The sequence below is a fragment of the Chroicocephalus ridibundus genome, chromosome 2, assembly GCF_963924245.1.
Source record: "Chroicocephalus ridibundus chromosome 2, bChrRid1.1, whole genome shotgun sequence".
In the NCBI taxonomy this organism is placed as follows: Eukaryota; Metazoa; Chordata; class Aves; order Charadriiformes; family Laridae; genus Chroicocephalus; species Chroicocephalus ridibundus.
In genome coordinates this window covers 117455609-117483463 of record NC_086285.1, presented here as the reverse complement: position 1 = coordinate 117483463, position 27855 = coordinate 117455609, and the positions used below count along the sequence as shown (strand labels likewise).

At 42.4% G+C, this 27855-nt stretch overlaps 1 long non-coding RNA gene across 7 annotated transcripts; it reads left to right on the top strand.

The window, feature by feature from the left end:
• The first annotated feature begins 11 nt into the window (after positions 1-11).
• LOC134511916 (uncharacterized) lies at positions 12-27855 on the top strand. 7 transcript variants are annotated; one of them, XR_010070002.1, is made up of 9 exons: positions 220-886; positions 5747-5871; positions 5991-6047; positions 9953-12239; positions 12464-12653; positions 13588-19603; positions 20308-20363; positions 20520-20691; positions 23887-27855. It is a non-coding gene; the product is annotated as an uncharacterized LOC134511916 (long non-coding RNA). The 7 variants fall into 7 exon arrangements; XR_010070001.1 differs by lacking the exon at positions 220-886 and adding an exon at positions 12-62 and having other exon boundaries at positions 9953-12653; XR_010070005.1 differs by having other exon boundaries at positions 9953-12653; positions 24356-27855.

Sequence of the window (27855 nt, the reverse complement as noted above, 5' to 3'; positions counted from 1 at the left end):
AGGGGGTTGGTGGGGCGGCGGGCGAGGGGAGCGGGCGGTGGCCGCGGGGGAGCCGCGCTCAGGTGAGGCGGGGCGGGGGGGGGTGTGTCCGGCGGGCGGCAGGGCAGAGGGACGAACGGCCTCCCCCCATCCGGGGCTAGGCCCCAGGACGGCTGGGGTTGGGAAAAGGGAGGCGGCCGCGTCGTGACAGGGACTGAGGTGATGGGTCGGGAAGGGGCGCTGGGGTGGACGGGGGTTAGTGGAGGAGGGCAGCGGAGGCCTGCAACATGGCGGCCGAGGGGCGGTGAGGGGAGAGCGAGCTGGGGTGCTTCCCGTTAAGGGGCGAAGAGACGAGGCCCTGCGGGGAGGGGAGACAAGGAGGGAGCCGGGAAGCGTCAAAAGCCTGTCAGAAATCCGTCGGGGCCGGGTGGCCGGCGGAGGGAGAAGACGGCACTGGGATGCCATCTCCACCACCCTACCAGGGGCAGCCCTGTGGTGCGGGCCAGTCAGGACTGTGGGCAGAGTTTAAAGTTGGAGGGGTCATCTCATGTTTTGTTTTGGGTTTAGTTAGTTGGATTTAGGAGCTAGTCCAAGAGTGGGAAAGTAGAAGCTGAAGGGGCTTAGGATGCTAGGAGGATGCTACAGACAGACTAGAGGAGGAGATTGTGCGCGATCTTGCGTTGGGGATTGAACTGCAGAGGGCTCAAGGCAAGGCAGGTGGAGAGGAGGGGATCTGAGTGCGTTGGAGGGGACGGAAACAGAACAGATGGAACATTTGGAGCTGTAAATGGAGCCCAAGTCTGCGTGGGGAAGCAGGGGGTTTGGATTCTTGGTGCATGTAAAGATGAAGGTTGGACTTAGCGGGAGCATGGGAAGGAGACTCGAAATATAGCAGGGTGCTCTGAAGGTAAATATCCATTGAAGAGGGAAAAAATGATTTTGCATTTTCTTCCTTTTACCTTTGATTGATTGAGCTACCATATGAAGCATCTCCTCTCTTTTTCACTTTCTGCTTTTCAAAGGGCTTATTTCTTGAGAGCCTTTCAAAAAGCCTTTTTGTTCTCTCAAGACCACTGGGCTCAATCTTATGCAGTGTCCTATGTTTCTGCCTCAACAGCTGCAAAAAAAAAAAGTGATAATGACAAAAAAAAGTGGCAGCATTTGTTTTCTTTGACAGGAACCTGCTGCTGTGTGACATTGAGAAAAAGATGTCCAGTACTTTTCTCACATTGTTTTTCTGGTTAAAAGATTAAGTTCCAGCATCCTAGTGAGTGTTCTTATTACCAGAGATAATGAGACTTTCCGTCAAAAAGTGGGATGGAAAAAAATGTCCCTACCTCTAGGAGAAAGTACAGATGGTACAGCAATGGCGTGGCACTGCAGTAATGCTGCTCGGTCCAGAAATGAGAAACGGAGGCATTAACCACTTTTTCTGATAACTTCTAAGCAGGTTTTCACAGAATCACGGAATCTTCAGAGTTGGAAGGGACCTCTAGAGATCATCTAGTCCAACTCCCCTGCTAGAGCAGGATTGCCTAAAGCACATCCCTCAGGGCTGCATCCAGGCGGGTCTTGAAAATCTCCAGAGAAGGGGACTCCACAACCTCCCTGGGCAGCCTGTCCCAGTGCTCTGTCACCCTCACTGTAAAGAAGTTTTTCCGTGTATTTGAACGGAACTTCCTATGTTCTAACTTGTGCCCATTGCCCCTTGTCCTGTCGCTGGGAACCATTGAAAAGAGCCTGGCTCCGTCCTCCTTAAACCCACCCTTTAGATACTTGTAAACATTAATCAGGTCCCCCCTCAACCTTCTCTTCTCCAGGCTAAAGAGTCCCAGCTCTTTCAGCCTTTCCTCGTAAGGGAGGTGCTCCAGTCCCATAATCATCTTGGTTGCCCTACGCTGGACTCGCTCCAGTAGTTCCCTGTCCCTCTTGAACTGGGGAGCCCAAAACTGGACACAGTACTCCAGTTGTGGCCTCACCAGTGCAGAGTAGAGGGGGAGAATGACCTCCCTCGACCTACTGGCCACAGTCTTCCTTATGCAGCCCAGGATGCCATTGGCCTTCTTGGGGACAAGGGCACACTGCTGGCTCATGGATAATTTGCTGTCTACCAGGACCCCCAGGTCCTTCTCCTCAGAGCTGCTTCCCAGCATGTCCGCCCCTAACATATACTGGTGTTTGGCATTCTTCCTTCCCAGGTGCAGGACCCTACACTTGCTTTTGTTGAACCTCATTAGGTTCTTCTCTGCCGAGCTCTCCAGCCTGTCCAGGTCACGCTGGATGGCAGCACGGCCCTCTGGAGTGTCGGCCACCCCTCCCAGCTTAGTATCATCAGCAAACTTGCTTCAGTATTGCTTCTGTTTAATTTGAGCACTGCTTTTTTATGACACGCTGATTTGCACTTCATTTCATTGAATGGGATGTGAAAGTGTAGTAATGGGTCCGTATATCTGTGTAGATAGGTTAGAGACCAAAGGTTGGGACATGTCATTGTGCAGTCTTCATAGCAAACTTGTCAGGAAAGAATCTTCAAGCCATCTCAGATTATGCAACACATATATACAAAATATATACATCACTTCCTTTTATGCATCCATATGAATTTATATTTCTGGATACGCACTTTTTTCCTACGAACTTCTATGGTAGGAAATACCAAAAGAAGTTGCTTTCCTACCAACTTCTTTGGCACTTCTGTGTAGTACTTCGGTACATCTTAGCTCACAGCTACAGCCTTGAGCTCCACAATTCTCTTACGTATATTCTCACATCACATTTGTTCTTAAAAACAAGGTATCTCCCACATAAAGCTGTGCAACTGGTTTGTTCATTGGCTCCTTTGATTCTGAGATTATGCAATTTTTACGTGAATAGCTAAATCAGTTGTCTTTGACAGGACTGCTCTCACACTTGAATTGCTTAGAGCTGGGCTTCAGCTGTGGATTATCTGAAGACATGCTGCCTCCATTAGCCTAACTATCTTGATATCTGTGTATCTATAAAGTTGCTGATAATATGACCCTTTACAACAAATAGTTAAAAATTTTGCTGAAGCAGAATTTAGGAGACTTTGCCAAGACAGATCAGGGTTTAGGATCAAGTCCTAAAGCTTTGCCACTTTGCTTGATGTAAGTTGTACGCTTATTGTTTTCGGGAAACTTGGAATTAGATAGCTGCAAAAGAGTTTAGGCTGCCATTTTAATATGCCCACTTGTATGCTGCATATGTCAACTATGCTGTTGATATTCTGCAAAATATAATTAAGCAATATCAGTATTTGTCCTTTGAGATAATGTTGCCATATGACCCTGGGCAGATTTAGATAGTGACTTTATTATTACTGTTAAAAGTTTGTGAGAGATTTGAAAGCGTATCAGGGTGCCTGTAGAATACCTGCTATAGCACATGATCAAGATTACTTAATTATATCTAAATTGATCCCAGTAATTGCAGTCTAGATTTCCCTTGACATTTCAAATGGTTTCATTTTACTTAGAGGTATCTATTGAACGAGTAAGAATTAGTCTGCTAGCTTAAATGCAGTAACTCTTTTCTTATTTAGACTTATTTTTGTTTTGCTTTTTTGAAAAGGAAGAAACATTCATTATATGTTTTCTTCTAACTTTCTATTTTGGCTATCAACATTTACAGCTTGTAGGGTGGTTTCATCTGTACCATCTGTGGGCCATATTGCACATCAGATGGCAGGATAAAATCTGTAACAAAAACGTTTGGGTACATAAAAGTCTTTCAGGGTTTGAAGACATGATATTCACAACACAAATGAGTAGAGCCACTCATGTATCTGAAACAGAAGACACAGAATGCCAAAGCAGCTGGCGGAGTGAAATAAAGGAAAGACCACACAGTTTGGGGAACATACAGGCATTGAGAACAAAAGAACGTTTGAGGGAACAAGAAAGTGCAACTTCAAGCACTGAGAAATTGGAGTCAATCGTTAGGAATTATTGACAGCACACATACAGTCACACAGCAATTAGAGGCTCGCTTTGGGAAGCAAGGTCAATTAATACTGAGGTAAAGAGGCAGCATCAAAAAGCACCTGGTTTAGCAAGCAGTATTTTCTGATCCCTGACTATGCAACATAGAAGAAAATTGTCATTCATGGGTTGGGTTTTGGTCATTTTCATATTCACAAGGCAAGATACCATCACCTATATTATCTTCTGTTATAAAGGGCTGTGTAAGAACATAACACGACACCGCAGTTTGTGCAAAGATTCACGGCCCCCCAGTGGAACTACAGAAGTTGATAGGTGTCCTTCAGTCCTAAGCCTTTATAACGGATTGTATTTTGCCCTGCCTTTAGGTATCTCTTCACTTTCTTCATATTTTCTGGTTTTGAAGGCAATAGGAAGAAGATCCTTTTGGATATAGTGTTTTAAATACTGTGGATAGTAGGCACTGACAGTTCCCCCCTTCCTAGCCATGAGGGCAAGCTTCCCAATGGATTTCCGCCCTTTTTTTTCCCCTGAAAGTGAAGGTCATCAGTTCATCTTAGATCATTCTCTGAACTAGAGGTTATATTTATATTTGTCGTGCCTGTTACGTTTAAATATTCACTGATAACTTGATGTATCCAACCTCAGAAATTATGTTTCAAAAAACACAAACAAATAAATAAATAGCCACACAAGGGAACTCTCTGCTTTAATTTCTTGTTACTCATGACTCACTTATACATACTAAACCCAGTAATTTCTATCCTATAAACATTAGTATGAATGTTTTATTTGATCCAGCCTACCAAACCTTTGATATTAAACTTCGCCTGAATTCCATGGACCTGGTCTTGCCGTTGTTAAAAGCTGATTGCAAACATTGCTTTGACTTCCTTTGTTGGGGCTAAAGCAAATCCCATCATCCTTATGGATAATTCTGGTATGAGCCTTCAAAATAACCTTCACCTTTCTGCATGAATCACCAATGGTCTTTTATGATTTATCCCTTTATTATTGTGATATGAATTATTCTTTCCCTAATTGTAATACTGTAAAGTTGTTTTGGGTCTATTTAACTTCAAGGCACCTAAGAAATGAGTACTATCCAAATACTTAAGGGCTATTCCCTAAAAAAAACCCTATTCTAAATGGATGAAACAGGTGGATAGGATGAAACAGGAAACAGTGCTGGAGATGAGGAGCTGAAGTATGTAAAATTACATGGTTTTAATGCAGACAGTCTGCGTGGGGCAGAGGGCGGAGCTAGGAACTGATTTCGGATTGACGCACAGACACTGTTGTAATTCCAATGTCATCATATCTAAGCTTTCCTTATCTCTTTTCTTTTACTGAAATGTTCTTAAAATACATACTTTGGCATCAGTGTTTTTAGCATTAATATTTATCACACCTCCTACAAAAAATAATTAGTAAGATGAAAGAGTAAGATGAAAGAGACAGAGTGTTTCTTACAACTAATAAGAACATACTTGTTTTATCTTTCCTTTACTCACTCCACAGAAATTGAGCAACTAGTCAGCAGGCTTTCCAGGAAGTTCAACAGTAGCACGTAGTCAGTAGCACACATATACTTTCTATTCCTTCTTGATTTTGATTGGATTTTTCAGAATGACCAGTGTTACGAGATAATCATTTCACAAAAAGAAATAGATGGTTGTATAAAAGTTGTGGAGCTAATCGCTAGAATCTCATTCGACCTCACTGTAGAAACTATAACCAGATTCTCAGGTTTTTCTAAAACTTTCTATAAAATACTTGGTTGCAAAGTCAGCTCTTTTTTACAGGTTGGCAACTACACCGCATCTGTCATGCAAGACACTGTAGGATGCTATTCCCTTTGCTAAGAAGCATGCCTTTAACAGCAGGCTCTGTACCAGCAAAAGAAAAAATGCATCACCCTGCCTAAAAGGTATTCTTTGAACAGGAAGAACTTTTGGCATCTGTATAACTGTGCTGCATGAGAAAATCTGTAACAGTGTTTCTCTTTATAATTTTCTAAATAATTTGTGAAATTCAATTTTGTTTTAGATAAGGCAGTGCAAAAGGACTACCCCTTTCTAGTACTGTCAGAGCTGCTGTGAAAATGTAAGTTCTGTGTTAAGGAAAACTCTGTAAGTTTTGTCAAAGCCGAGTCTCTACATAATTTTTATGGGTTTTTTTTCCTTGTATAAATTTTTATTTCATAATTAATTTTCAAAATTCATTAATCTTTCTGTGGAATCCTTTTTAGTAACTAATCTGTATATTACTTTAGAGTGTGGCTGATTAAAATGAATCATACGGTGTGAATTTGGGTTTTATGATTTAGCCTGGTTTTTATACACCATGGAATTAGCATAATACATTTTGACCTCTTTCAATGGGAAGACATTTTCCGATTTTTTACTATACAACAAAATGTTATCAATACTCCATCATTTTTAAAAGGAAAATTAAAAGCATGGTAACTGATTACTTTAAAGGATTCAAGAAGATTTTTCTGATTGTGGTTGGATTTGTTCACTTAAACTTGATTATAAAGAATTTCCATATGTCTTTAAAAGTGTGGGCAGGACACTCATGAGGTCTGTAGATCTGAGGGCTCTTTGTTTTTTCCGAGGGATATCTAGATATGGGTTAGTCTTTTCTTCATCAGGAGATATTATAAAAAAAAAAATTGCCATGGCTACTTAGGTAATTATGTGTAATAAAAAATGAATACTACCTTCTGTTTAAATGTTTTCAAAGTGCAAGACCATATGAAATACAACCTCAACAAAGTGGAAAAGTATGCATAGTACTGACAATACCATAAAATGCTCAGCTATACTCCGTCTCTTTCAGCATCCCCTGGGTTGCTTCCTCAGAGACACCACTGAAACTTCGATCCATTACCCCTAAATGACATGTCTCCATTGCCAAACATATAATCTAATCAAACTGTTTTATAGCCTAGAGTGAAATAATCCTTTTAAATAGGGCTTACTTACAGAGGAGGTAGTCTTGCCTAACTTTAAGCTGTCTAAAATTTGAGCTCTAATCTAACTTTATTTATTTATAGGCAGCAAAAATAACTTGGCAGCTCCAGCAGGCAGTTTCATCCCATCCTTAAATGAATACCTTCAAAAGGCAGCCCCTCTGCCCTCATTGTCCTCATTGACTTTTGAAGGCACGTAGAGACCTAGGTTAGACTGCACACCTATACACCACCAATTCTGGGTGAATGCAGTCCCTCTCCTTGTGATCACCCAATCACTTACCACAGGAATATAAAAAAAATTCCCTCCACTGCTCCGCATTTGACATGCACAACAGAACCACTCGCAGGCATTGTAGGTCCCCTGGCTTGTTAGGACGAAAGGAAAAGGACAAATGGCAATTTCATATAAGCAATTAAATGTAGAGTTTACAAAAGTGGTTGGGTTTTTTATGGCACTGACATGGTTTGATGAGTGAAGCTCAATGGTAAAGGTTTTTTAAATTCCAAATTTACAATGTTTCCTGTAGCTGTTATCACTAAGAGCAGTGAATCTCATCAGCCAATATGTCAGTGCTGGCTGACATTGGAATATTTATTCTGAATGAATAAATAGCTGAGGAGTGGCAGTGAGTTCACTTGCTACTTTATTTTTGATGCCTTTTATTAAATAGTTATTTGCTTTTCATAAGAAGTGCTGCTCATGAACTAACAAGAATGTTAACAATAGCAGAAAAATTGGCCCTGAATCCATACTGGAGTCAAGCCATGGAAATTTGCATTTTAAAGGTGAAAAACAGATCTCTCACAATTCTCATGGCCCACAGTACCCATGACTTTAGCGTAATGTTTGTAGTGCAAGGTAGTGCATTTTTAGTGTTTTAAAAATTGCTTTATGTTTTTCACTACCTAGAATCTATGGAGGTTTATCTGTCTAGGGTATCAAACTTCCATCTTGGTTTGTGGCTTTCTTTTGCCAGAAAGCCATAGATATGTTTGAGCTTTTGGAGTTTTTACAGGTGGAAAATATTTTTGAGGTGAGGTGGATAAGACTGCACAAGTCCTAACCATTCTTGGTTTTGTCGCTGTTCCCTTTGCACAGAAAAAAATCCTACTTAAAGCAGCTTACAGTAAATTCCCCAGGCTTCTGTAGCTGCCAGAACTAACAGTCACTCCCCTCCCAGTTTTCCTACCAGGTACACACATCATGGTAGACCAGACTTTATCCTAATGAAAAGCTTAGCTGCTAAGTGAAGTTAGTTCAGCATTCACTATATCTCAACGGGCTCAAGTGCTGTCAACAGCAGATTTCTCTCTTAGTCTTGCAGAGGTGAATCTCTGAGCCTACAGAGCTGTCTACTCCCATATTTATAAATTCCCCATCTTCTCCAAAAGAATTTATGGATGTATGAGAATGCAGAGATGACTTGGCTCAGTTCTCTCAAAGCATAGAAAGAAAGGTAGGTGTGTGCTGTGGGGTGTGACCTGAAAGCTGGCTTTTCCACAGCAAAGGTTTCCCACAGAGCTTCAGAAACATGCCAAAGAGCTGCCACACCTCTCTTGGGCAGCTTCTAGGGTCTTGACGTTGAGCTGTCTTAACCTGCACTCCCCAGGTGTGCAGACAGAGAATATTTTAGCTACTTGTCTCTCAGCTGTTTCTCTTGTTTCTCAAAAAAAAGGAAAAAAAAGCGCGCCCAACAAGTTAAATGCTGCAGTATCCATATGCCTACAAACATCCTTGCAAAAAAATTGGAATACGAGTTGTAATGTATTAATTATAAATACTTCTGTGTAACTACCCCTCTTCTTTTTCTTTTACTGTCTGTAACTTTCCTGGGAGATTCATTGGGTTAATGTCTTGTAAAGCTACTGGGTTTAATCCTAAATTACATTCATCTGGGGGTCAGGGAAGTTGGTTGTTTTGTCAAGATTAGCATCTGTCTTTCACTATATTACCATCTCTCAAGCACGTGGTGCTACCAAATGTGCAGTGAGTTCTGTTTGCTAACAACTTGCTGTACAGCTTTTGCATTTCTGCGTGTCTCCTGGTGGCATCAATGAAAGAAATTCAGTGGAGGGTCCCTACTTGCATTTTGAAAGTAATCTGGGGTGGGATTTGAACTTGGGTTGGTCAGTAGGGAAGGCTGCTGCTGGACTAGCCCCCTGCATCGCTTCACCTTGGAACCCGCAACAGCCAATATATAGCCCCCTGTCCCAGCTTGGACAGGGTTGGATCCTCATGACTGCAGTATGAGGTTTGAGGTCATGTTTTACTTACATGTTGATTTTTTTGTAGAGGTTTCTCGGTACCTACTGCCAGCTAAACTGACAGGATTGTGATTGCTGTCAGGAGGGAAGGAAACCTGCCTGCTTGCACTGCTGGTTAGAAACAGTTCCAAAACCACCTGCTGTCCAGTCAGACAAAAAGGGGAAGAAAATCCTGAGGGGTACAAAAACTAGACTCATTAATGCTGTTGGTTATTTTTAACTTAAAAATAGTTAATCTCTATTAATTTCCATTATTATGTGTTTATTGTATGCAATGGTCCATGTCCTAGCAGCTCCAGAGAAAGGGTAGGTCCAGGTTATGCAAAACAAATCCCTCTGGGTTTTCTTGTTTGTTTGCAAGCCTTTTTGTTCCTCTGAAGTAATAAAAAGCCACGTAAGTTTCTTAATACATTTGCTCATGACACTTAGCAATCTATGAACTTGAAATAAAGTATTAGACCACATAAACAGGACTTCTGCTTCCAGAGCAGTAGTAATCCTGCATGTGTGGTATCTTTGCCCTCCTTTGCTTGCTTTTTTTCTTGTTTTATTTCCTCTTAGCCCTTGAGGAATGATTTTCCTTATAGGCAAATTCACTTTTATGTAACATTTTGTAGTTGAAAGTCAGAAGATTCCTCTTGGGTTTTGACACCCCAAAATTAAAATAAGGCGTACTGCTGCCTGGCTCAGCAGGAACCTCTTCAAGGGACTGCGTGAGAGTAACACTTTTCCTAAAGTACCCAGTGTGCTGTGTGGTGTCTTACAGATGGTGGCCGAGCTGCGGTGGGAATTTTAGTGTTATGAAACGTCTGTACTATGGTGCTTGGGTCCTCTCTACATCTGCCATGATCATCAGCGTCAGAAACTTGAACATTATGCAAAAGCAAACTTGAAAATCACAAGACTGAGCTATTCGTTTCTAAATGAAATTGAGGGTAGCAGGGAAAGTACATCACTCGTGAGACTTGAGGAAGGAGTCCAGTGCTATCAGTGAGTCAGAGTTGAAAGCAGACAGATATTAGGAGTGGTTTATAAAATCCTTCAAGAGTTGCTACTAGAGAGGGAACCAGAAGTTACTAAAATTGGCATGAGAAGATGGGCATGAAATGGAGACAGGTAAACACAAGGATCATTAAAGTACTGGTCAAAACAGAGTCTACTTTGACTTCATCAAACACTTTGGTCAACTACCTGGTTGTTTAACTGCCCACTGACTGGGAGAACAATGTTGCTACTCAAATCTTATCTGGTTTCACTGGAGACGAGTTGCTGAGCAACCAGTTAGACCAAGAGCACGGTAAAGAATGTAAATGCCACCTCCCTGCAAAGAAGTTTGTCCTTCATTGCATTGCCATCGAGCAGACTGCCTCCTCCTGTAAACATCAGTTGACACTTGCCTATCGGGGAACAAGAAGGGAAATTCCACCACGGCATTCAGGAAAAAAAAACCTTTCAAGCACTGGTTGCCCAGAGGGACTGAGGAATCTCCATCCTTCGGCATATTTACAACTTGACTGGAAAAGAGCCTGAGCAGCACAGGCTAACTCGGCCCTGTTCTGAGCAGGGGGCTTAAGCATGTGCTCTCCAGGGGTCCCTTTTTTCTATCAACAGTAAGCAACTGTGTACCAGCTCAGTAAAAAAGAATGGACATTTTTAGGTACTTTTAACTTCCCAGTAACGTGGGCTATGCTGCGGTAGCTAACATGAAAAGAATAATACAGTGGTGAGGTGTTAAGAAGCAGATAGCTTGCACTCACATAAACCCACATGCAGGGACACCTGCACGCTTTGACATTGGCTGCTCTACAGGAAAGCAGTCCAACAACAAAATATGAAGGTGGAGAGAGGGGTGCTTGAGGCTGAAGAAACCCTTGGAAAAAGCATGAATTCTTGTTCTTGCCAGATTTTGTTTCCAAGATGCTTGAATTGAGCCCCTGTAGCAAACTGAGCAAGAGCTCTGAATGGAAGGTAATATAACCTGCATTGAGAGCTGGTTGCACAACTCATGTACATGCTAAACCCTTTCTTTCTGGACGTCCTTTCCAAGGTGGTGCCAGAGGGATGAAATAAATTCTGTCTCCTGAATGGGGGAAGATCTATCAAGTCATTTGGTCTGGTATTTTGAAAAGTCTAGCAAAAGAAATGGTCTCGCATTTATCCTCAGAAATGTATAAGGTTTTCCGTGTTTAAGATAACTATGCTAGGGGACATAATTTTGTCCCCAGTCACAGGGGAGAAGCGTGCAAACCTTGACCTCAAAGGTACTTACTTCCATCTATGAGAAAGATTCAATTACATTGAATGGTTTCAGTTCCAGGAAAGTAATCTCTGATAACTGTCAGAAATCAGTCTTTCAGATATGAAAAGCTCTGCTTTCACAAATTTTATCATTCTGGTCACTATGTTATGCCATTTTCTTGTCTGTAAGTGAAGTCCCTGGAGCATTAGGAGCTCCTTCTCATGTGCTCTGTGTCTAACACAGCAAAATGACACCAACCTCTCCCCCCCGTAACGTGGCAACATCTTCCCTGACCCAAGCCTAGGAGAACTAGACCCAACACTTCAGCATAGTGGCAAGATTAGTGCCAAATCCCAAAATACTGTAACTTCATTAGCCTGACTGAAGACCCCTGCCTGTACATCTAAAGATTACATTACCCCTTTCTATTCAGCTGCTGTGCCTCTCTTTTCTGAGTCTTCCAGAGCCATCGCTCCAAAGTATAGTTTCTCATCTTAATACTGTGGCCTTCATTCTCTGTTCTTAGATATATAGCTTCATGTTTATCTGTGATAAAGTAATATATTATATGCTTGCTTTCTGTTTACCAGCTGATTACATCAGTGACCTGTTTTCATTTCTGTTCCTCTGGTCTTCATGTCTGTCTGTTGCAATATGATGAGTTTGTTTTCTTCTGTATCACAGATCAAAATGGAAAATGGCCAGGAGACAATCCAGGTGCAGCTCCGCTAGTTAACACCCCTCCTGAACAAATGATTTGTTGTCTAGCATTCAGACTGAAAATTGAGTCAACCACTGGATTTTGAACGATCTGGTATATTAATTTGCAGTAACTTCATGACTAAAGAACTGTGCAAAACTAAAGCCTCATGCTTTATAGCTGTGTTCATAACTGTCTTTACAAATTAAGCTCTTAGTCTTCTGAAAAAGATACCAGATTATCTCAGCAAAATCTACTTTCTGTAAATCCATGTCAGTGGGCATAAATAATCTACTTCCTTTTATTTTGGTATTTATTAACACAGTCTTTTTGGGCAGCATGTATTTCAGGCTATGGACTTCCATCAGGCCCATGGCCAGAAGAATCCAGGCAATGTCAGGCTATGGGCTGGACAGAAGTTCACAACCTGAATTGCCCGGGTTATTCTGTCGGTCTTTCAAAACACTGTTCCAGCGTGAACTTCGTTCCCACCCCCTGGAGATCCCTGGACTTCCAGTTCTTCTGAAAGTGAGTTTTAGTGACTCAAAGCATTTGTCTATCAGCTCTTTGAAAGTTTTGGGGTGCTGATGGTACACATTTTCTGATTTTAAGATGTCTGGTATCACAGCTGTTGTTTAGAGTCTTTTGAGGCACCTAGTGTTTCCTCCACAGCAGTGACACCACTTGCTTTTCTCCAAATGCAAAACTGGGGTATTTGTTGAAATTCCTAAAGTCCACTGCCAGCCTTTGTCCATCTTACAATTTATACTGTGCATAGGCAAAAATCCCAGGCAACCTTGAGTCAAAAATGAGAGTCTTGATAAATTCCCTTGAAGTATTTCTTAATAAGAGCACAGTTATGTTGGTTGAAGCTTCTCACCTGCCTGTATCACTGATGACATTCCTACCATTCCTATATAGCAGCTTATAGATTATTAAAATCACTTTGTTCCTATGATTTTAGAGCTGCATTCTTCTGAAACGTTTATTATCCATATTTCTGCTGCTCATCTCTGCAGCATCCTTGGACTTCTGTGGTTCTCCACGACAGCGGCCTTCTCCTGGCTGCCCTTCTCCTGTGTGCTACTCGTTGTTCTCTCCTTTCAGCAGAAATCTTTATTTACCTTCCCGAGAGAGATTCGTATCTGATCAGCACAGCCTTAGTGCGGGAGACATATTAATATGTTCCTACAATGCTCCAAGGGGAGGCTCTTGGGAGCCAGAGGGGGATCCCCCAGCAGTACCCCCGCTGCTTGGGGTCCTAGGGGAAAGGGACAGGGTCACTGGGGATTTGCAGTGCCAAGGGCGTCATCCTCCCGCGAAACCTTTCCTCTGCACCTTTGGGAGGATGACGCCCTTGGCGCTGCTTGTGTGGGGAAGTGAATGACCTGATCGTGGAAGTAAGACATGATTTTTATTTTTTTAAAATATGATGTCATGTTTTTGGTTTTGTTTTTAACAGATTTTCACAGCTCCACACAGTCGTCAATGCTTCATAAAGTAAGGAAACAAAACAAAAACACCAAAGGAGTGACAGCTCTGCTGATAACACCGGCCCTGGGGAGCGCAGCCGCAGTGCCCCCTAGCGGCCCCTGCCTAAAATTTAAGCAGTTATTTTCTCTACTACACAGCTAAGTAATCTTTTTCCTTTCTGTTTAGACCCTTGCATCGCTATTTTTTTTTTTTCCTTCCCTGTCCGGGCCAGCCCTAGTGACAGTAAATGTCTGTGGACATGTTATGGTTTGAGAAAACCCATAACAATTTATTGTCATTTAGATGATTATTCTATCGCCCAGTGACCCCTCCCCACTTGGGAAGGGGAACCAGGAAACAAGGAAAAAAAAACCCAAGGAAACACAAGGGTTGAAATATAAATAGATTTAATAGGATAAAACTAAATAATTAACAATAGTACTAACCAATAGTAATATAAGATATAGAAGGATTATACTCAGCCAATTCTATCAGCAGGAAGCAGTGCACTCCCAGCAGTGGACAACAAATGTCGGACACTGTGAGTGCTGCGTCTTCGGGAGGAAGGGAAGGGCTCAGGGGTCCAGCACTGGGGCAAGAAGTTCTCTAGACCGACGCTATCAAGGGAGAGTGAAACTACGCAGCAAACTTTCTAATCTATGTTGAATGCAATGTTCATGGTACGAAATAATCCTGTTGGCCAGCTTGGGTCAAGTACCCAGGCCTTGCTCCTCCTCGTCCCTGCACCTGGCAAGGCTCAAACACCAAGGCCTTGAATCCCACATAGCCTAGCTGGCTATAAAGCAAATATTTTCATGAATTCAGACACTAGTCTTTCTACAGTGCAGTCTTCCCAAGCGTTAGAAGAGAAGTTAGTCTTGTGTCGCTCAACCCAGGTCAGGTCCACAGGTGAAATCTCTGCCCCGCTGGAGAATGTGGCAGTGATCCACATCATTTGTAATCGGTTGGAGTCCCTTGTCGTTCTAGTCAAAGTATGCCACAATATAGCAACAGCACAGGCTGCCTGAGGAGATGTTGTGAACCTGACCATGGAAAGGGCCTGTGCACGTCTGGGGGAGCATCACTTCTCCTCGGATCTCTCCAAATGGTACAGCATTGCTATGTCAAGCTACAGCTCATTTTTATAGCTGTCAGTACACTAATTTAAGGTCAGTTCACGGGAGAAATGCAGGTTTAGCTTAACTTCTCATCACGAAACATCTGACTGAAATAAAGTCTGCTTGACGGTACATGCGGGTGTGCGAGCACACCCTGTTCAGGATAGGGTGGAACCAGGATGTTGCCTGCCCAAGAACGCGCGGCTGCCACTTGGCAAAGCACACAACCCCTGGCAATGGGCCCAGAAAACCAGAGCACCCCATAAAAGAAGTAAAACAAACAAACAAACAAAAAAATAATGCAAGCAGAAAAGAGCTCTTAAACAGGCTTCCTTACTTGGGCCAGAGGCAGATTTTTTTTAATTTTTTTATCTTGTAGTCCTCCTGTAAGCAACATCCAAGGACAGAGAAGGCACTGCCTATCTACCTTTCTCCCCTATGGCTGCATCTTCCAGGACAGCCCACTCACCACCCTCAATCCCCCTTTTTTTTTCTGATCATTTAGGCTCAAACAAAGGAAAGTTTGCCCTCAAGTCACTAATGAACCCACTTTGGATAAGCCGGTCTCCTCAGGAACCAGCAGCGCACTACTGCATCAGGCTGTCCATTCCTGTCACTAGACTTCTTGTAATCACACTTCAAAGCTTTGCCGCTACATTGCTCCAATCTCTTTGGTGTCCACCCTGTGATATCCGCATGGAAATGGCATTGTAAACTCCATCAGGATGTACGCTGCCAACATGTGTCCAGCTCCTCAGCTGGGTCCAGGCTGGATTTTGGCAGACAGGGCTAGGGAAATACGAAGGGTGCACATGACCCGTACCATGCCTCTTTACTGATAGGAACCCGGCTCTGTCTCTGTGATCATCTCACATTGCTTCACCATCTTCAGCATATGAGGATGGAGGCAAAGTGGATGCAAAAGAAGAGGTCGAAATCATAGCCTGCAAGACATCTGAGGCAAAGTGAGGTAGGCAGCTGGGGACGGCTGCAATACAGACATTAAAGAGGTTCTGACTTGAATCTCCATTTAAAGGAGACCAGTGACCAGCAACAGTACCTGGAGATGAAAAAATTACAAGAAGTCAAGAACTGGCTGATGAAAATTTTTATGACAGTATTGGAGCAAGCCCAAGATCCACCTGCACAAAACTAACATTATTTCAAACAGTATTCAGCTAAAATAATGATTTATGTTTTTTTACCAAACTGTTTTACAGTATGTGACTGCAAACTTCTGATCTGATACTAGGAGTCCTAAAGCCAAATTTACTGTGTCCCCAACCTACAGCTCCTTAAAGTATCGGCAGTTTTTTTCTTTGCATATTTCTCATCTGACTGGTGGTCTGGTGCTATTTGCTTATAGAACTGAAAATAGCCATTGCCTGAGGTGACTAGATTTTCAGGGAAGCGTTTCATGTAAGATCTAGCTGCAGTCTTTGAACACGACAAACAGCCTGCATTGAACTACTCGATCACACCAATTAGAGTCATTCACAAATGTAATTATGACCCAATATTTAAGATGCTTTTTTAGAAACAAAATCCAAAAGTGAAAATTTAGAAATACTTGAAAAATTAGAGGAATAAAAGAGGATGAAGGAACTATTTTTTTTTTCCTTTAGCAGGAGAGCTTTTCCTGTAACAGGCACAAAACGAACAATTAACCTTTGTATTGCACTTTTCAACCATAGATTTTATGGTATTTTACAGAAGTGCTCAAGTATCACTGTCAGAAAAACTGAATCAAACCCAGTGGAATTACTTGCTGTAGTTCTGCCAAAGAGGCAAAAGCAGAATTAAATGCTATTAACTGTCTTATCTCTTAATTCTCTACACTGACTGTCACTGCTGTAAACTATATTATCTATTCTGAGATGGAAAGGTGAAAAACTGCTCTTTATGCACTTTAGACCCTAGTGAGGATCAAAACATATTACTGCATTAATCAAACAGCACTGCATAAATCAAATGCACTGTTCTTTTTTAGAAGTTATCTTTAGCATTTTTATACCACGTAATAGATTTATATTTGACTGAGCCTTTGCAAATTATTCTTTATAATAGTTTATATACTGCAGACATTTGTTTATAAAGTAAAAGAGATTTTTGCTCAAAGGGTTCTACATGTTCCGATCAACTCATGGAAACCTCAGGAACACTGGAGAAGGCTCCCTTTGGTTTTGCCAATGCCTACATGAAGAGCTACTGTCAGTTGTAGCTACAGGGTATTCCTTCCTGGTATACACTTCCAGACCACCAAGGTTTTTTAACTTCAAATCCTTACATCTGGGTTTTTTTCTTAGAAACAATGCATGCCCAGTGCTGTGTAAGTTAAAATATCATTAAACATTTGTGTGATTTAGCATGGTAACACACTTCCTGACAACTAAGGAACCGTGGACGTTTCAGAGGGCACTGCTGAACCATTTAGATGGCCCGAGACTAAAGTTTTATTAGTGTCCAGTCTGTCCACTGATCGCACTCTGCAATTACGCGGGAAGTAACTCATTTCTCAAGGACTTTGCAACGTCATTGCAGTGTACCAAAGTAACTTCTATTCTGGAATCAATGGGACAAAAGTGCTCTAATTGCAAAATGTTTGTAACGTTTCACAGTGTCTAATCCAAATAGCAGATCTCTGAAGTGTCAAGTTAGCTTAGATGGAAGACATTTAGGGCTCAGGACTTGGTCTCAGGTCCACTGTTGGTACTAGCAAATGCTTTGAAGGTAGGGAAAGGAGTGCCTTATTGTTGTAATTGCTGTCCTTTGGCTGAAATACTTAAATGAATTGCATTTTCTTCTGCTGAGAGCTGTTTATCCCAACGTAAATGTAGATACAAACAAACAGAAGATAGCTGGTGTTTTCAAAGCCTGAATGTCTATCCCACCTTCCCCAGTCTGGCTCTCAAACTACAGAGGGCCAGCCTTTCCAGTTCCAAACTATCATTGCTTCACGCAGTTGGAAACCGCTTGGGATTTGTTTGCGTTTTTTTAATGCCATTCCCATACTCAAAAAGTATTGAAAAAAATGAATCTACCCTATGACTTGCCAGGAGGATGGTCAATAACTTTTAGATAAATGTGAATTGAGTCCCTGTTGAAATCTGCAGACCCGAGCTACAGCTGACAGGTCAAGCAAGGGCGGAGTTTTACTCCAAGGAACTTTACCTGTGGGATGGCCAATGCTTAAAGGCGTGAATTCAGGCCGGGAGTCCTTCCTTCAGCTAAACACATCCTAATGGCAAGGACAGCCTACCTACTTATGCTTGGGTTTTCAATGTTTTGGGGTTATTTGGACATTAGTATAAAATGTATGATCTAAAAATCACCCAACACACTAGCTCATAAAACATTTGTTATATGAAGCGTATTTAGCTGTCTGATACAAAACAATCATGAAACAAGGATTTGTTCTACTCGCATTAAGTATTCAAGGGTGTCGTGCTGCTAGAACGTGGCTTTTTTCCCCCTAAATCTGTAGGGGGGGGGAATTTCAGCTGTATGTTATTAGAGAAAGGCCTTGGAGTTCTCAGCACCGATGGTAATGTCAGGAAAAGCTCATACACTGCGTGGCTCATAGCCTCCTGCTGCTGAAAGGTGTTCGTAGCTCCTGGCAGTCTCCTGTTGACACCAGCTATCTAGTGACATCGTCATGTAGCAAAATCTAGTGCTGCACTAGTGATAGGTACTGAGCAAACGCATAGCTGAATTTCTGATGGTGTTTCTCTTCTCTCACTAATATTCTTGTACACCTCTGAGACCACTACTGCTACATACTTTTTTCATTTTGCTCTTTCTTGCAAGGAAAAGCTTACCTTTTCATTTATAAGCTGACTCTTTTCAACAACAATAACATGATGAAAGCTTTTACTGGAAAAGAACAGAGAGTTAATTTTTTCTGGCTGGCCCCAAGTGACCCCTTGTTCCCACTGCCTTTGAAATTACTGGAGTTTGCTTACCCTGAAAAATTACAGCTATAGGAAAAGTTATGCTTCACTGATCTATTTTAAAAAGGAACAGCAGAATTTTAAAAATAGAATCCCCATTTTTTTTTCTGACTGTGGCATCTCCAACCCAAGTATGTTGATGCAATTTCCAAAGCACTAAGAAATGTCTTAGGTCACATTTAAGTCAGGTCAGCCAAATCCAGGATCAGTGAAAAAATGAGTTGTTCATCTGGTCTGGAATGAGATCTTTCTTCCCATCATTCTTAGTTATAAAGATATCTTTTGTGTGGTTGAAGCTAAATTTAAGCCCAGGCAGAGTGTATTTGTGTACTATCTATGCGTGTTTTATGCATCAGCAGCACACTGCGTTACTGGTAGGCTGCGTACACAATTAAGGCTTTATGATCTTTGAAGTTGGTTAATACAAAGATTTATATATTTGCAGCAATAAAAGTCTGGGAAGTAATGGGAATAGATGTTTCTTAGAGCTACCGTCTGATTCTCCTTTGACTTGTGTTGGTTTGGCTCCATTGTCTTCAGTGGAGTTAATCCTCACCCTGATTTGAGCACCAGAAGAGGAGAAGAAGAAAATCCATCCCTGAATGTATGTATTCCTAGGGAGCTCTGCTTTTGTAGAGCTTGCTTTTCTTTCAGACCATAGCCCTGCGCAGGAGAAAGCACCGAAAGAGCGAGCAGACTCTGCCATGGAAATTAAACCATGCAGCATGTTTCTTCCACTGAGCAACTCACAGCAGCATCTTCAAGACTGGGACTGACCCTGGCCCTGACGCCCAGCTCCCCAAGGGGCCAGTTTGCCTGGGGGGCTCCTTCCTCCTCGCTGGTGATGCTCCACCAGGCAGGCAGGAGGGAGGTCACGCCTGGGCGCAGGAGTGAAAGTCACATTCAGAGAAGTGTTGTGGATTGAATGAAGGAAACGGTAAGGTGAAAACATGCTCATTTAATATGTGCATTGCTATTTTGTAAAGAACCGTTCTACGGGCTGTTTCTTTCTTTGTCAAAGCATTCAGCTATGGCGATAGGATTTAAAAGTAAAATGAGTTGAACTTTAACAGATCTATAGTAGCAGTTAACTAGCAAAGGAAAGTCCGTGTCTAGCTATTTCCTGGTGCTATAATGTTTTGATAACAATGGTACACAAAGACTTGTTTTGTTTAGTATGCGCCATATTATTGCATTTCAGACAAAGTCTTGATTCTTTAAGTCCAAGACAAAGTCTCGATTCTCTCTGTTTGAGACAAAACACCAGGATGAAAAATATGGATTTGAAATGTCCCAAGCTACAGAGGAGTAAGGAATAAGATTAGCATCAATTTCTGCTTCTAGCTACAATGAAAACAGAGATAAGGCAAATATGTATTTTCTAATTGGAGGGACAAATTTAGGAAAGATTTTGTTCCTCATCATCCCCTGTCAAATTATGAAATCAGAAAAATGAAAACATTCTTCCCATTCTTTGCTTACGCACCCTACCCCAGGCAGACCTGTCCTTTCTGTGCTGAGATTTGCTTTCCTACAGCGGCGAGTTTCCCTTCAAGAGCTCACAGGCATGGAGAGCAGCTTTGTTTACCACCCCCAGATGCAAACCTCATTAACTAATGTTTACTTCTTTTGTGTTTTCAGCTTTCAGTAATGAGCCGGGTTAATGGATAGTGAAGATGATGGTGGTGGTGAGAATGGTAAGGAAAATTCAGGAGCTGGGTTTACATCTTTCAGTTTTACAGGCTCATAGGCAAAATGGCTGTCAGCCATTTAGCTATACCCCCAAAAAAAACTCCTAACCCTTGGAGATGATGAATCTTTTACATAGGTTTTGGTTTGTTTGTTTGTTTCAGGATGGTGGGAAACAAAGCACAGCCAAACCCCTGACTTTTTGCAAGTTATAAATACTGTACAAAATTCTACTTCTGACACCGGAAAATGCTTTCTCCTGTTGTTCAAAGTGACTCCAGGTGCTGATGCACTTAGTACACAGCGCAAGTAACCCAACTGGAATGAAAAAGCAAGGTAATTGAGTTTACATTCATCTGTCAATATTCCTAAGGGACAGACTGTTCAGCCTGCCAAGTTTGCTCTGCTTATGCACGCATAAGCAAAGCGTGAACTTAAACCGACTGGAGATTCCCACAGTAGATTCTCCCTGGTGAATAGGGGATCTCTGCTGCTGTAATCGGGTGGAGGCGATGCAATCGCTCCTACCCAAGTTGTTCCCTCATGTCCCACAATATCGGGAGGTGGGCTGAAGGTCTGGCAGGAAAAGAAAGAAAAGGTTGTGGTAGGACTGAGTTTTTCTGCATCAGGTTTTCCCCTGATCTAAGCCTCATTTTCAAAGGACAAAATATTACCTTCTTCCTAGGCTTTTCTATGCTTCTCACTATTATAATATCTGAGAGTTTCACATACACATATATTTCTTTATCTCTTTACTATACCAGTGGAGTGAAGGATTGTCATCCCTATACATGAAATGGAACAGGGGGATCAAAGTAAAAAGTTTCTTGTAACTTTGAGTGAGCAGTCTGGGACAGTTAGGAGTGGACTTCTTTAAAGAACTTGGGTATTTTATACTTTAAACAGTTATATATTTGACTAACTGCCATCCCTCATTTAAGATAGTTCCATGAAAAGGGATCTCCATGTAGCTAGACAATACAAAGAGTAGCAATCTCCATCCCAAAAACAGGAGCAAGTCAATGCCTATAGCAGAGCAGTAGCAGAGCAGACATACAAGACATGTGAGAGAAGAAGCTACTATGGCCAGTGTTTAGTGCATATTGGAAATATATGAAAGAAAAGCAGAAAAGATGGAAGAATCTGAGAAATGAAGCAATAAGGGAATACTCAATCCTGTGGTCTGGGAGGAAACCAGGGAATGTGGCTTTGAGGAAAACTGAAACGAAGAGCATCTTCAGATGAACTCTGGGTGGCAGGAGCTGGTGGGGACAAGAGAAGGAATTGCCTCCTACTGTTTGGCTTCTGCTGCATGTGAGGAAACAGAGTTGTAACTAAGTCAGGGAAAAAGTGGATCCACCACAAATTTCTTGCAGCAGAAACAACCCTTAGCACATTGGCTCCAATTCCATGTTAAGGCACAAGTCCATGGAAAAAAGCATCTGGCTCCCAATTGGAAAGGAAGGCCCTGACAGCAGTTGCCAGTGCACAACAGCTCTGATGCGAGGTGGGTTGGATCTACTGTGTATACGCTACAAAGCTGGCATAGTCAGGTCCAGGAAATCTTTTTGGTCAGATTTAAAACTGGAAGGACTCAAAACCACAAGCATGGGGAGTTGGGATCCTTTGTGCATGCAGGTCAGAGTTACCTTCACACGTGCGTGCTGTGCCCAGGGCTGCTTAGCTAGGCTCCCCTTCCTGAGTTCTCCTGCTCTCGCTGGCATCAGGTGTCTCGCTGAGGAATCTGGACTGGTTGGTGGCAAGCTGTAGTTTCTCTCATGGTCCACTGTGAGGACCTGGGGTTTCAGCATGGGTGGTGGTGGCTGTGATGAGTAAAGAACCTTGCAGATATGCAGAAACCAGTCCTGACGAACCAGAGCCCAAGCCAATTCACCCAATGTAAGCAGGAGTAGTTGACCCAAGCCTCTCTGTCTCCCCTTCAAAGAAGTCAAGCAAGACCGAAAAAGGGCTGTGGGCAAGCGGGAGGCGGCCAGACCCCCAGAGAAAGGCAAGTCCAAGTGCCAACGTTTGAGCCCCTGAAGCTCTCTGACCACAGGCAGCTACAGGTCTAGTTGTTGAGCCTCTTTCTTCTCTTCTTTCCCATGAATGAAGGAAACTTGTGCTGGCTCTTGCATAGCTAGGACCAGAAATGACTTTTAGAGATCTCCCTCTGAAGGTATCCATAGGGGTCCCCTGCTCATATCTCAAAGCAGTGATGTGGTGGTGGTAAGAAGAGGATCAGCTTCAGCTATGCATAAGCATGCTGTGCAGCAGCAACTGGAAGCAAATGAGAGTGCCCTCGTCAGTCTGGGATATGTGTATGAAGAAAGTCAGACTACGCAGTGGCATCTCCCTGTGCATAAGGGGCTTTGGGTAGGGGTACTTTGGCCATAGTAACAGGACTGTGTAGCAAAGAAAGCAGATTTCCAAGCATCCTGGGCGTGCGGTGACCGCTCTGTGGAGCTCAGTGTGCCCTTCCCAGTCTGACAGCCATAGCAGCTGCGGGATCTGCTGGTACTCCCATGCCTCAGGCAGCCATCGCCTCCAGTGAGAAACAGGGAAATGGGAGAGGCAAATGCGTGAGAAAGGGGTAAACAGTATTTTGCTCAAACTAAAGTGGTGAATGTTCTTGCTCAGCAGTTGTTCTCAGCTACCCCAGCGTCCCAGGCCAAGCTCCCTTCAGAAAAAGCTTGTCTACATAGAAACTGACCCAAGACAACATCTTCTGTAAGAGAGAGGCCAAAGAGGAGACCAGGATGGGAGAGCAGACAAATTCACCCCTTTTCAGGCTGTGTTCCACAGAGTTTGTTGCTCATCCTCAGTTCAGCCCAAGGGAATAATCATCAGTGGCCTTTTCCCCACTTTGTACAGTGCAGGCAGACAGCATTTGGGTCTCGAGCCTTTGGTGATTGCTTTGAGGGTGGATATATACTTTCCCAAAATGAGGGTTCTTCCTCCCTAGGAAAGCAAAGCCAGCAGTCCAAATTGGAGTTAGAGAATCCAATATATTTACATAAACTGCATATCACCTTATAATAATAAAATAAATAATGAATGCAATTTATGATTGGGTAAGTTATAATAATAAAATATGAACTATTTATGCAAACCAAAATTCTTCACCTCCCAGAGGCAAGTATTCAGTGCACAGAGAAACTCTTTCGAGGTGCATGGCAGGGTTGACGGCAAGCAGCAGCTCCACACCTTTCCCTGGGAAGGTGTGAGCAGAGGACAGGCCAGCAAACCTGGAAGCACATCAAGTAGTTTCCCCAGCTGTTAGTGTGGGTTACTGTGCCCCGGCTATTATCCCCAGCTCCCGGCAGAGTTGTTGATCACCATGCCCCAATATGCAGGTTATTGTTTCCAGTTTCTGTTGTGCATTGCCGTGCTTTGCTGCCGCAGTCGCCTCTTCCCCCTCCCACATGAATTGCTGCAGAGTCAGGAGAAAGGCAGCAGCTCAGAGGTGGGCAAAATAAAAGGCAGCAAAGGAGCTTTGTGGACTACCTGCTTTCTTTTTCTTCTCTCTCCAAGCCAGAACGTTTCTCAGCACGAGCAAGGCAAAATGTCACTTGGCACCGCTACCAAAGATAAATGTCAGTATTTCCCTGGCAGTTAGAAACAAAATGTTTCCAAGTGTCCAAGGAGTTTTTTCTCTTAGAGGAATGGTCTCCCCACTGTGTAGATCACCCTTTCCGCTGGCTGTGCATCCTCCAGAGGGCAGGTGAGCAGAGTTTTCCTTCCCCGCCGCAGGGGAGCCCTGAGAGCTGCCCTGATGCTGGCGGTAAAGCTGCTCCCTGGTACCTGCTCCCCCAGGGGTGCTGCAGGCAGAAGCGTGCATTCACCTGGGGAAGGGCAGGAGCAGCAACGTCGCCTGCCTGATAAAGCCACCCCGAGCTCCTTGGTCGCTATGGGGTATGCTTACACAAAATACAGCAGGCTAACATGATTCAAAGTAATCAGAGAAGACAATTTACAGTCCTGCCCCTTTTGAATGCTGCAGAAAGAAAGAAAAGCCTTATGGCAAGTTGGAGCACCCTGCAAAGTGTAGCAGGATAAATAACCTCCTTGCAAGCAGCAGTCGAAACAAAAACAGGATCAGCAGCTGCTCTCCCCACCTCACAACTCGTCCAGCCTCCGCCAGGTTGAGCTCCAGACTGCTGCCAAGTTCTCTGGCTTTGGAGGAAAATGCTTAACAGTTTGATCGACTGAGATCGCTGGACAGCATCCTTTGGAGATATACAAGGATTTCAGGAAGCAATAGCAATTATGGAGTGGCCACGACATGACTGTAACTTCTCATCATTGATACAGATGTACAGAGCTTTGAGTGCATGCTATTTTTAGGCATCTAGATGCGTTCCTGATGAAGATTCAGCTTTTAACCACTGCAGTTCAGTAATTCTTCTGTTTTGATGTCTTCATTTTTTCTCATCGTTATTTATTGTTATTTGATCTTACATTTGTTTCCAAGAACTCTGTCTAGGAATATCATAGCAAAGATAACAGTATCTTCAGCAAAGAAAGTAATTCACGTGTCTCATCCTGGATCATTTTTTTCTGTGTGGTTTTATACAGAGAGGAAACTGAAACAATCGTGGATACAGGCTGTGGATGAACATTAGCTACCAAATTTTATTTCAGAAGAATATTGTTAGGAAATTAAGATTATCACAGGAAAAGGACTTGACTTTTTACTGGTGCCCATGTGAAATGCTGATCACCTATATGCTTCAGTAATCCAGCATATGTGTGATAGCTGTTGGGTAATTCCGAGTATTCCCTCTGCAGTCTAACCTTCTTCAGGCAAAAGCAGTATCCAAGCCCACGTGTACAGTTTCCACAGTAACAACTACAACAAATCAGATGTTTTAACATATGTTTAGGAGGATTCTTCTCAGTCTGGTGGAAAGGAGAAATATCAGAGAGAAAGGCCGTATCATTCACCAACTGTACAATTACTTGGCTGGTATGAGGCTATTGTTCCCTCCATGAGCAGCAGATCTATGCAGATAGCAATTAGTGTGGTCAGAGTTTTCCTAATATCTGCGATGAAATCCTGGCTGTCAAACTGAGAAAATTTTCTGTCCTATATGGAGAAATATTTCTTCTCATAATGTATGCTGCTCAGCACTGGGGTGGTGAATAGCAGGCTTGCTCAGCAGAAGTCAGATTAGAAGAGTCTTCTGTGTTTAGGAATATTTTATTCACCATCAGTCTTTTTAATGGACTGTTGACTGACCTCTTTGCTTCAGAAAACAGTAGACAAAGTAGCTTCTCCATTTGTTGGCTCTTATGTCTGGAGATGAGCGGTGACAAACTTGCAAGATGCAAGGTTTGCAACTTGCAGACTTCCATGCAAAGACCGTGAAATACAGCTTTGAGTTGTTACTCACGGAGGACTTCACTGTGCTACGTCAGACTGTCTCTAGGATACAACCTGACACTTTCAAAAATGGAAAGAGCTATACAAAATTACATGCTCCTCTAGAGTTTGAGTTAATTTCAAGCCACGAAGTTAACCTTGGAGCCTTGTGCTGACTCCACATATTGAAGCTATGGAGTTACACGTCCCATCTCTGCAGCAGCCCTACCAATAGCTACTGTTTGCAAGCACAGATTTTCGTTTAAGATCAGGTTTTCTCGCAACGCCACTCACTATTGCACATTCAATTAAGACAAGCAGTCTCTGCAGCTGTGATAACTTTCATTCCACAATGAAGCTGAGATGTTTGTTAAGCAAAAAAACTCCAGTCCTTGGGACAATTAGCATCTTGGCAAGTCTCCTGCAGCGATATCTGGTGGACAGTCATTAGTACATCAAATTACGTATGCTTGCAATTTGATCTTGACCAACGCAATTTCCTTCGCTTCTTTAGGATTCTTTCACTGCCTTTATGCCCAAGGGATAGATGGAGAAGATAGCTGTACACAAAATGCTTCAGCTGTGAAGCTAATACTGAAAAGATACTCTATTTCTGTATAAACTCTGCTCTACAAAGCCTATTTTAACAATCTGTGAAATTCAGCATTAAAAAAAAACACCACAGGAAAATGTAGTTCCATCTATCCAAACTGGCCCTTTTTATAGTTTATTATGGCCTATGTGAGAGACAATGTCTTATCTATGTCAGAGAGGCAAAATGACATGCAGAGAGTTGTCACTTGGTAGGATTTGCGGCCTATAGTTTAGCACTAGTTAAGCATTCAAGAAAGCATATTTGAATTAGCTGACTGTGGAAATTATCTTAACTGTATAAGCAATATCAAGAGGCAAGAGAGAGCACGGACAGGTTTGCCTCTGTCACAAGTTACAGAGCAGTTCAGAGTTCAGATTACACAGGCCAGGGTAATCTTATTAAATCAAAAAAAAGGAAAACTTCTAACGAAGCAAGTAGAGCTTTATTTTCAATAAAAACATTCTGGTTTAGATTATTATTCACACTTTTATGATATCTGTAGTAATAATATTTTAGGTATTTGGGAAGTTTTACATCTTTTGGGAAGTTTAACATCTTTATTGTTTTCAGGAGGCCTTTGAGAGTCAAAGTCATTCATCTCAGAGACAAAATTTTTCATGTCTTCCATGAATTTCTGCTTGACATTCATTGAAATGGCAACTGTTGGGAACTACCACTGTTTTTCTCTTCTTGGTTTCTCCAACAAAGGTCAAGGCAGTCTGCCAACCTAGTAATTGGACAACATCACCATTTTAAAGACCCGAGTTCTCACTGACACTAAAATAGTAATAGGCGATGAAGCATTAGGAGAAACTGTTCTCCTAAGCAAAAGTAGAATGGAATTTCTGGACTGGATTTAACAGAGAAAAGGGTTAGGAGGATTTAGTAAGGTAGAGGAAACAAAACCTGATTTCTACTAATCAGTCTTCCAGCTCCAGGATCTGGACCAAATAACTCCTATTTACGCTTGACATCATACCTCTGCTCCAAAGCTGATGAAACAAATGCCTGCAATGACTGCTTCTGTAACTGAATAAATGGCAAGGATCTGTGTTTCTCTGTACACGTTGCAGGGGGCTGTCCTCCTCTAGCTTTTTTCTCCCTAAAAAACAAGTTAGGACATCCGATTCCCTATGCCCCAGTCACTAAATAGCGTCATTTAAGCTACAGTGTCAGTTCCTGATACATTAGAAAACAGCAGATTTAAGACTCTCTGGGCAATCTTTTTTTGTCCCTCCCCATACGCATATGTTTTCTTACAAACCCTTCCATGACACAGTCATATTTTAGACTTTCCCACAGGATGCATGCCTCATTCTGTACAACACAGGATAATCACACCCAGTGGCAGAAATAAATTAGCATAGCAATCTTAATCTGGTATTTCCTAATTTTCCTAATTTCCTTGTCCTTCAATGTTCAGCTGCGCTAATCTAAACAATATTCTTTCAATGTAATTTTTTTATGTTATCATTTAAATATATGTATGTGCATTTGTGTATCTCTCCATCTATCTGGATCTGTTAATGTATTGGTAAACACA